Source organism: Oxyura jamaicensis, chromosome 4 (genome assembly GCF_011077185.1).
Source record: "Oxyura jamaicensis isolate SHBP4307 breed ruddy duck chromosome 4, BPBGC_Ojam_1.0, whole genome shotgun sequence".
NCBI lineage: Eukaryota > Metazoa > Chordata > Aves > Anseriformes > Anatidae > Oxyura > Oxyura jamaicensis.
The window spans coordinates 20,675,932-20,685,841 of record NC_048896.1 but is presented as its reverse complement, the minus strand read 5'-3'; positions in this window follow the sequence as shown (position 1 = coordinate 20,685,841).

Here is a 9,910-nt window from a genome sequence, read left to right as displayed (position 1 = left end):
TTTTTTTTTTTTTTTTTTTTTTTTTTTTTTTTTTTTGTGGTAAGTGCTGCTGAGCTGCAGGTTGAAAGAAGCATGTAAGAATCCATTTGTAACGTCACCTTTCAAGAGTTTACCATTGACATCTGACTTGAAGGCCCTTTATTAGTGGCTGGCAGTGTACCCTTGGTGATCAGGATAAAATCCCGTATGGGTTTTCCCTGTATTTTAAGATATATATTTCATTTTTAGCCCTGACTGGCTAACCTTAGTGGGTTTTATTGAAGTCTGTTCACAACTGAGCTGCTCTGGATTCTCTGGCATATGGCTGGGATGCACCAAGGCTTCACTGTGCAGCTAAGTTTCTTTATAGGCCACTGGCTGTAGACTCCAAGGTTTAAAGATCTTATCTTTGGCAAAAAGATACATAAGAATGTCAGTTGCTTGATTCTTCTGGGCTTGGGGAACCACTGCCTGTGGTTCAGGTAAAAAAAAATAATACCAAAGAGCTATTCTGGCTAGTTCAGTGTATGTCCAGAATGGCTCCATTCAGTGGAACTGGTCCTCAATTACACACTGTGATAGAGAGGGACATACTGTCAGTTTGTATGTTCTCCTAGTCCTGTTACCTCACTAAAGAAACATCACTCATCCCATCTTCTCCCACCCAGCTGCTTTTAAAGTATAAACAGGATGATTCTCAGGTGGTTATCACAGCAGAAAATGGAGGTCAATTCAAAGTTTGTATTATACATCTCCTGTTGCAGAATCCATTGTGGCTTTCAGGGCTTCAGCACTTGCTTGATCATGTTCTTCAGAGAGATTTGATTGAGTTGTGACTTGCTGCTTCAGCTGATGCTTCAACAAATTGTTTTCCCGCTTGACTTTAGTGAGGTTCTTTCCAAGGCTCTGACAGAATGACTAATGTAGCCATAGATTTTGACTGTCACTTTAATATATTTTCAACATTGCCTTTATCCAGCAGCAGATCAGTGAAGAGAAAGTGTAAGCGGCATATAAAGCATGTTACAGTCCTGAAAAGACTCTTCTGGCTCCTCTGTTGCTTGAAATTGTTGCTGGGTGTTAAAAGGAGTAAAAAGGCATAGGAATGTGTAAGATCTCACCACAGCCATTGTTACTTCCTCTGGAGCTACATTAGAGATCATTCAGACACACATGTATTCTTGAAACCACCTCAAATCCCTGCAAGAAGCTGTTTTTTAAGAACTGCAGGAGGTGAATGTTTAAAGTCATTCCGCCATGGGCTGGGAACTAGCCAAATGTCAGAAACAGGGAAGGCACAGCCCTAAGAATGGAGTTATGGGAGGAAAGCCAAGGGAGATAATGAGCCACAAGGACCGAACCAGGAGCTGGCTCCTCCAGGACTGCTGCAAATGGATGTGCATTAGTTTTGTATTGAAACACATATGCCCACAGAGTATCAGCCAGATTTCAGCTTTGAGTACCAGCTTGCTGTCCACTGAGATGTTCTGATCATTTGTGGTATCTTTACCACACTCTCCAACAATAGCAGCTTTTGAAACCTATGACCTGTGCCAGGATCTAAACTGCTGACAGAGCTGAAGAGCTCCATGGCTTGTTGCCTGTCTTGATAGACAGATGATCCCCTGCTATGTTCTGTTTGTCTTTCTTCGCTGGCTGTAGCTGCACTGCCTTCTGAGGCTCTTTCTTGCCTCCAAGGAAAGACATCAAGACATTATGTTCTCACTTGTGTGGTGCAAAACATCCATGAGAGATTGGCTATTATCAAAACATATTTGATAGGAACGTTGTTCCAATTAACACAAAATGTTTCAGCTAGCACACAAGTTGTCATCTTTTACAGTGACTGCTTGTTAATGATCACAAATGACTGCTGTCCACTCTCCTGGAAGCAGAGGCATCTGTCTCTCTTAACTACGCGTGCAGGAGAGAGGCAGGGCTAGAGCAGTGCGATAACATTCAGAAAGGTTAACCAAAACTAGAAATGAGCTATTGTGGATGTTTCTGGGTAGTTAAAACAACAGATGAGCTCTTGGCTGTGTGGAAGGAAACTTGAAATTACAAGAAGTTCAGAGGTATGGTTGAACTGGGACAGCTGACTTTGTCATCACATCACCCATCTGTTTAATACCTTTATCAGTGACATAGACAGTGGGATCTAGTGCACCCTCAGCAAGTTTGCAGATGACACTGAGCTGAGTAGTGCAATTGATACGACAAAAGGAAGGGATGCCATCTGAAGGGACCTGGACAAACTTGAGAGGCTTGTCCTCCTCTACTCTGCCCTTGTGAGGCTCCACTTGAGCACTGTGTCTAGGTCTGGGGCCTCCAGCACAAGAAGGGTCCTGTTAGAGTGGGTCCAGAGAAGATCTATGAGGATGATCAGGGGGTTGGAGTACCTCTCCTATGAAGAAAGGCTGAGAGAGCTGGGGACCTTCAACCTGCATAAGAGATGGCTCTAAGGACACCTCATTGTGGCCTTGGTGATAGGACGAGGGGAAACAATTTCAAACTATAAGAGGGGAGATTTAGATGAGATGTTAGGAGGAAATTCTTCACTCAGATGGTGGTGAGGCACTGAACAGGCTGCCTAGAGAAGCTGTGGATGCCCCAGCTCTAGAGGTGTTCAAGGCCAGGATGGATGAGGCCCTGGGCAACCTGGTCTGGTGGGTGGCATCCCTGCCCATGGCAGGGTTTGGAACTGGATGGGCTTTAAGGTCCCTTCCAACCCAAACCATTCTGTGATTCTATGATGCTTCTGAAGCTGCTGGCACACCCACTAGTTATACCAGTCCACCTGACTCCATTGGAAGAGAAGGCCATGCATGGTTATGGTGCAAGGCTTACAAACTCTCATCTTGAAGAGCTGAACTCCCACAGAAGCCAACAGAGCCAGTGCAGATAGAGGGGCTTTTGTGAAGAGGCCAACTATTACTGTCCTGTTACACACCTGTTACTTTCTATAGTTTTGTTCAGCCTGTAGAGTGCACAATGAACAAACATATGTGCTTAGGTCTTTGATCCTATTGTTGGAAACGGTTTGGGAATCCCTGTTTTAAAATCTCAAAGTAGTTAGGTGGAGATTCTAATTAGCAGGTAGGAAATGCCAGATCTTTTCATCCACTTCACAGGGAGCTTCCCAGCTCAGTATTTCTTTTGGAGGAGTATGGGTTCCGGAGCCAAACTTTAGCTCCCTCTTCTGAAAGTTTTGCCCTGCATCCATGTCTTCAGTTTATTTTCACACTCAAAATGGAATCCATGCAGGCTGAGCTGAAGAGTGATGCGGTAACAGACCCTGATCGCTGTGAGTCAGTTTTAAGCAAGCCCCTGGCTGGCTAAGAGATCAAGAAAACCTCTTAACTTCATGTATCTTCAAGTGGTGAGACCAAGGATTGGCAGCATCCAGACAGATGGGTGGGGAGAAGGAGGGACATGGACTTTTTGTAGGTCATTTGTATCTTCAGCAAGTGTTCACAGCCACATTTGACACAAAGACTTTGTCACAGGGGTAGGCATTGGACAATGGAATAAACTAATGCAAACAAGAGTTTTGTGTAATATTTGTAATACTAATTTCAAACTCCATGATGAAGTATTTACCTCTGAAACGTGTTCTCTCCAGGTGTTGGGCAAAATGCCAGAATTACCAGTTGAAATTTTATGGCTGTATTATATAGGAGATAATGCATAATGGACTCTTTCAGCCTTGAAATCTTTTAAATTGATTAACTGTATTAAACAATAGTTTTAAATCACTTTTCTCTCCTCTTTCATCCATGAGCACTGTCAAGGAAGGTCTTGGCATTGAAATAGCCATTATTTAAATGATGCCCTCAAGCACAGGAAGATATATGAGAAGCAAAAGACTCCAGAGGAACTTACCAACTTTGGACTGCTCTATAGTTTCTTGTTTTTATTGTGTAGCTGAATGGAAAAAAAACATCTTATTTTCTAGCTATGCTAAATCAATCAAGTGAATGCTAACATCCTGCTAGCTGCAGCAGTTCTGCTGGAATTGAACTAACAGAGACAATGCCCAGAGCTGAGCTGACATCATTGTGGATGGCTCCAATGTGCAAATACAACAGAAAGAGAATACAAACTAGCCTTTTAATGCCATCTCTCTTGGAAGGACAGGAAAAAAAAAATAATCATTATTGATCAAATGGAAACAGACAGGAAAAAAAAAAGCTAGAGGCAGAGAAATCTTATTTTTCAAGCTCCCAAAGAAAAGAAAAAAGTGGTGATGAAAATATAATTCTATCAGAAAGAATGGCTTCTTAATAGTCTTTTAAAATAAAATGCATGAAGCAGTGATAAAGTTGTTTTGCTGCATCCTTAAGGAGTTTGCTTTTGCCAGTCTGAGTCCCCAGCACTTGGAAAAATACCTCTGCAGAAAATGATGGCCTCAGCAGAGCTTTTCAGGCTAAGATCGCATAGGTAAGAAGCCCTGTTGTGGGCAGCAGTGACAAAGATAGCCCCGTGGCACACAGACAAGCCAGAATGGGAGCTTTGCTCTTTGGGCACTGCCTTGGTGGGATTTACAGACAGTTCGTGGTGCCTGAGCACAGGGGTTAGGTTTGTGGTTTGGCTTACAGGAATTCTGGGCCTGTGTCAGAAAACCTGTAGATCTTGCCTCAGTTTGGTTACCTGCTGCCTGGAATGCACAAGTGTTTCTGGCATAGTATTAGTATATAGTATAGTAAATAGCAAATAGTTATTGCTAGTAGATGGAATGACCTGTGAATTTCTGTTGATGTTATCATATTATGGGAAGAGGAAGAAGAGAAAGGGTGGAAATAGAAGAGCTTTAGCAGGCCTGAATGTCAATAGCTTCCATGAGATGCTTTCTTGAACTAAATGTTGACATCCCTTCCTCCTAACATGGAAAGTGAGGTTGTGAAATAGCAGATTCTCCAAGCAGACATTTGCTTTCCTATACTAATGTTGAAGGAGGAGACTCCTGAGCTGTATGTGCAGAGGCCAAACAAATGTGTCTGCTAGCTACACGTATTTGCAGCAAGCTGGAATTATTCATGATGTTAGAACAGCAACTCAGAGCCCTGTTCTTCAGCTGTAGATCTATTATTTAGTGGAGGGGAGATGTACCAGAAACATTATATGCCTGGTCCTGGGGTTAGGGGACAAACTGCTTCATCTTTACCTGCTAGGTGAGGACCCAAAAAGAGGGAGCTTTTTTTTTGTCCAGGAGGGGACTGTGTTGCTCTGGGACTGTGATCAGATGCAGAAGTTTTATGCTTTATGCTTTCAGGTGAAGCAGGGATGTAAGCAGTGCTAATAGTATGCAATGTGAGCAGGGAGTAATGCAGACTGCAGGCAAAAGGGGAGGGCACAGAGGGTCTGAGATTGCTGCGTTTGAGATCAGTCATATCAGATGTTAGCTTCTTTCCCTTTCAAACAGATGCTGACAGCGCTGTGTTGCTTCATGGGTGCTCAGTTTGGCCACTCCAAGCATTCTGTCTGGTTTCTTTCAATCTGGTTTGTAAATAATGAGCTTTTATAGACTCCTGACTTGCACAGCCTTGTGCTACTGCAGCTACTGTGCTGCAGCCTTTAGCAGAGGCTCTGCTGTCAACAACAACCACAGCACTCCCGAGCTTTGCCTTTTATCAGCCTTTTTGGAAACCTTTTCCAAGGTGCCACTTTGCTCCTTAGTGCTAAGGTAATCTCTCCAGCATGCCAACATCCTAATCCTACAGCAGGGGGCACCAGGAGAAATGTGCATGGGGGATCCCTGACCCTACTGTGCTGCTGCTGGATCCCTGCAGCTCTGACAGCCTAGACGGCAGCGAGCACTGGTGGAGGGGATGCTATGTGCTTCATAGTCTGCTCTGTTCTCACCTCGTTTCTGTAGAGTTTACTTGCACTTTATCCTCTATATGTGGACTTAAAAAAAATTCAATATTTAACATGCCCATGATTATGAGAGCACACTCATAGTTTCAGCTGTTGATAAGATGACTCATGAATGATGGTGCCCTAATTTCACGCTCATATCTACACATCTACCTTAAGGCCAGAATAACAGAGTTGCTTTTTATTACACCTTCTTTCACCTGGGCTTAATTTTGTTACCCATTATTCTGAAGATTTTTTCTTAAGAACAAGTTATGAATGTTTGGGTCAGTTATTTCAGTACAAGAGGCTGTGAGACTGCTATGGATGAAAAGAAAAATATGTTTAGGAGTGTGAATTGTCAGTGATGTACAGTATCAATTCACACTCTAAAAGATTGAATTAAAAGTTATAATTATGTGCTGTTTATGCTGCTTAAGTGGTTTAATGCCATTAAGACTTTGCTGCTTAATGGAAGAGTTTAGAATCAGACTAGCATGGGAATACTAAAAATTTTAATGTATTTCTGTTCAAGTTGTTCTTCCTATTAGGAAACAAATCTACCAAAATATATACCTAGGCCTTTGAATTCAATTATTAATCCTCTCTCCTAATTTGAAGAGCAAAATTATCATTTAACAGCAGTTCTCTGAAATGGAATTTTAATGATACTAGTCATCTTGGAGTTGAACATGATTTTTCCCAATCAGAACAAAGTTAGAGGATTCTTAGTGCTGAATCAGTTTTAGACATTACACCTAAGCAGTTAAAATTATACTGTCAAAAGCAGGTGTTGAACATCTATCAAACAGAAACATTTTCACTGTTCTCATGTGTTATCTGGCTTCACTGTATGAGAAGAAGGCTTTGGAAAGCGGTAATTGGAATGGGATTTTAGGAGTAATGTATGTGAAGAGAAATACACCATATACTTGGAAGGATTCGTAGTGGTTGGATCCTGACACTCCATGGCTCTAACATAGATCTGATGGGCTTTGTCAAAATGGGATCCTGTCTACCCAAAGAAATGTGCTGTAGTTTAGGTGAAGTGCTTGTTTTGACTGTGAAATGAGAGGAAAGCAGGCAGAAGACTGCCAACAGTTGGTGGCTCACCCTTCTGCAGTTTGGTTCTGAAGCAAATGGATTGAGGTGTAACTCAGGCTCCGTGAGTGGGGATGGAGACATTCATGGCTTATAGTGAGCTGCTCTGGGTTACAACTGCTACTGCAAATTCAAAACCAGGAATAATCCCCAGGAAGAATCTGCAAAACTCTCTAGAAATAATCGAGATAATGGTGGGATGACCTGATTAAATAACTTTTTCCTGTTTCCTGTTTCATGGTTAGTCCCATATTTCCAGCTGCACCTGCATCTGGTTATTCCCTAGGATTTTTCTTCCATCCCCTCTGAAGGGAATATAGACTCCGGGGAGATCCAGGCAGGTTTTTGCTCAGTGAGATTAACAACCAAACCTGCTTTGTTCTCAGTGCCTAATGGCAGCTGTTTGTGCTTTATGATTCCTACCCTGGAAAATTAGTAGTTATACTCCACAACGCTGTGCTGTTTGGGACAACAGTAATTTGCCAGGAGCAACTTCCTGACACATCTGAAAATGAAGTAATCTCTTTGGGCCAGCAAGATGTCAGTCCCTTCACACTGCTAGTTTTTTTTTAGGATTTTAAACAATATGACTCAGGTTGATACTGACTAAGAGGCTTGCTTGGCCTATTAGTAATAGTAAACAGAATACCCACAATTACAGCTTGCTTATTTGGATTATTACTTTTTTTTTTTTTTTTTTAAAATGTATTTGTATTTTGTTTTGCTTCTTTCCATACTTTAATGACCAAAAAATGTAAAAGATGTATCTTGTATGTTCCAAAGATCTTTCTGATGGAAGTATCAGGACTTCCTTTACAGTGGTATTCAACTTTCCTGACTTCCAGCAGCACAGAGCAGTCTTTTAACTGTGAAAAAATACTATGAGATCGAATTCCTTTCCCTTTGAAATTGAGGAATTGGTATAAGTTGACAGAAATGCTTATAATTCAAGTAACCATCTTGCAAGTCTGACTCTGAGGTTCATGGATGTTGTTGGGATCAATGGATATGTTGCCTTTTCATCTTCTATGGTCCCAAATTGTCTGTCAGGGGTAGCTAGGCTAATTGTAGGACTTCTCCTCTCTGGTGATTTTTCTGGTTGGAAGCCCATTAGGAATACCTCCATGATCAATATGAATATAGGTCCCAACATCATTCTCTCTCCTCGATTTGAAGTGAAAGGTAGGTTGGAATACAGGATCAAGCCCTTAATTTGTTAATTACATTTGATTTGAAGCTTAGTGTCCAAGGTTAAGCTAAAAGGTTAAGGGAATAATTCATGCTTGTGAACAACTCATCATGTTAGACAGAAAGTAATTTGGTCCAAGGCACAGCATGTTGGAAGATTGCCACTTCCTTTATTTTCAGTGCTCTTCTGCATTCTCACTTCTTTTAAACAGTCTCCTCATCCCTTTTTGTGTGTAACTGGGCTTTCTTCCTCAAGCTTTCCCAAATTCAAACTGAATTGGGCAATAATTTCCTATTTGTGTTTGATACAAAAGTTTTCAAAAGAACTTCACAGACACTAATCAGGGTAAAAATGAAAATCTAAAATCTGTCTCACTCTATTGTTTCCTTTGGAAGCCATTTAATTTCTTACAAGCACACTTTGGCAGATGATGTGGCCCTTAAAGTAATAAATCACAGGAACATAAGACACTTCAGTGCAGCTGCAACATGGCTAGTTAGGATCCTATTCAAGAAAAAGGCTTAGGCAGTGTATTTTTCCTATACTCTGCTGTACCATTTCTCCCCCTTATAGATCAAGAAAAAAGACTCTCAGAATGCTCTTATAATTGTTTCCTTAGAGTTACAATCTGCAAATGCTTTTTTTTTTAAATGGCACATTGTTAACTCTCTAACCTCCTTCACAGTTTTGTAAATCTCTTTAATACGGGTGAGGAGAAGCTTAGAGAGGTTTGATTAAAGGTTTGAACTGGAATTACTTTGAATTTGTATTATGGAGTCAGCAGGTTTAGTGTGGCAGTCTTAACAGAGAATCTTTTCAAGTATTTTGCAGGTAGAGCTGTAAAGAGTGTAAATGCTATATCAAACTTAAAAAAAACACAGCAGAACCAGTTAACCATCAGAACACTATATTGAAAAACGTATCCACAGAGCATGGGGAACAAACTACCTTGCTGCTTTACAGCCTGAATTTCCAATTCGTGTAAGCTCCTGTGGCAGAGTTTCAAGAAGAGGAGGCTGGATTCAGTGATCCATGGGGTCACTTCAACCCTGTGCCCAGGGTTCCTGTGAAATTCTAGCAGTTCTGGAAAATGACTCAATTCAGCAAGAAATATAATCAAGCCAGTGAGTTTCATGGAACTGAATGTGCTCAGTGTCACCATGCATGACTTGACTCAAAGGAAGTGACCAATGACACAAGAGTATGTGATGCCTTTTAACCCCACTAATATCAAGTCCTATGGGTACAAGTTTCTTAGAAGGTGATGTTCCTCTCAACAACACCTAACTCTCTGCTGCCTGAACACATTTGCCATATTTGTCAATAGGATCTCTAAAGCTTAGGCAAAACTTTCACTATGGGGTAGTAAGTCTACACTGGGTTTATTGTACAATATTTAATAAAACCTAACTAAAAATAATAAAAAATCTCTCTCTATATATATGTATATATTTGCTTTCATGGCCTGAATACACTGGCAACATCCCTATAACTGTCATCTAGGAACAGAAACCTGCACACAGAAATCAGCACTGCTGTTGAGGTAGCCTTTGCTCTGGAGAGTCTTAAGTCTGTTTGCTAGGCCCATATGTCTCATGTCAGCATGAGAGCGTGCCTCATATGTAGTTAAATCTGGAAGACATGGGAGTATAACCACAATGTTAAGAACACCATTATAGAGCAAGCAAGGGAGTCAGTCTTCTTTTTGCCCATTCTTCCTGGTGACTGTGTGGTGCAGAATTGCAAACGGTGTGTATAGAGCAGCAAGTGTGTGTGCATTTGAGC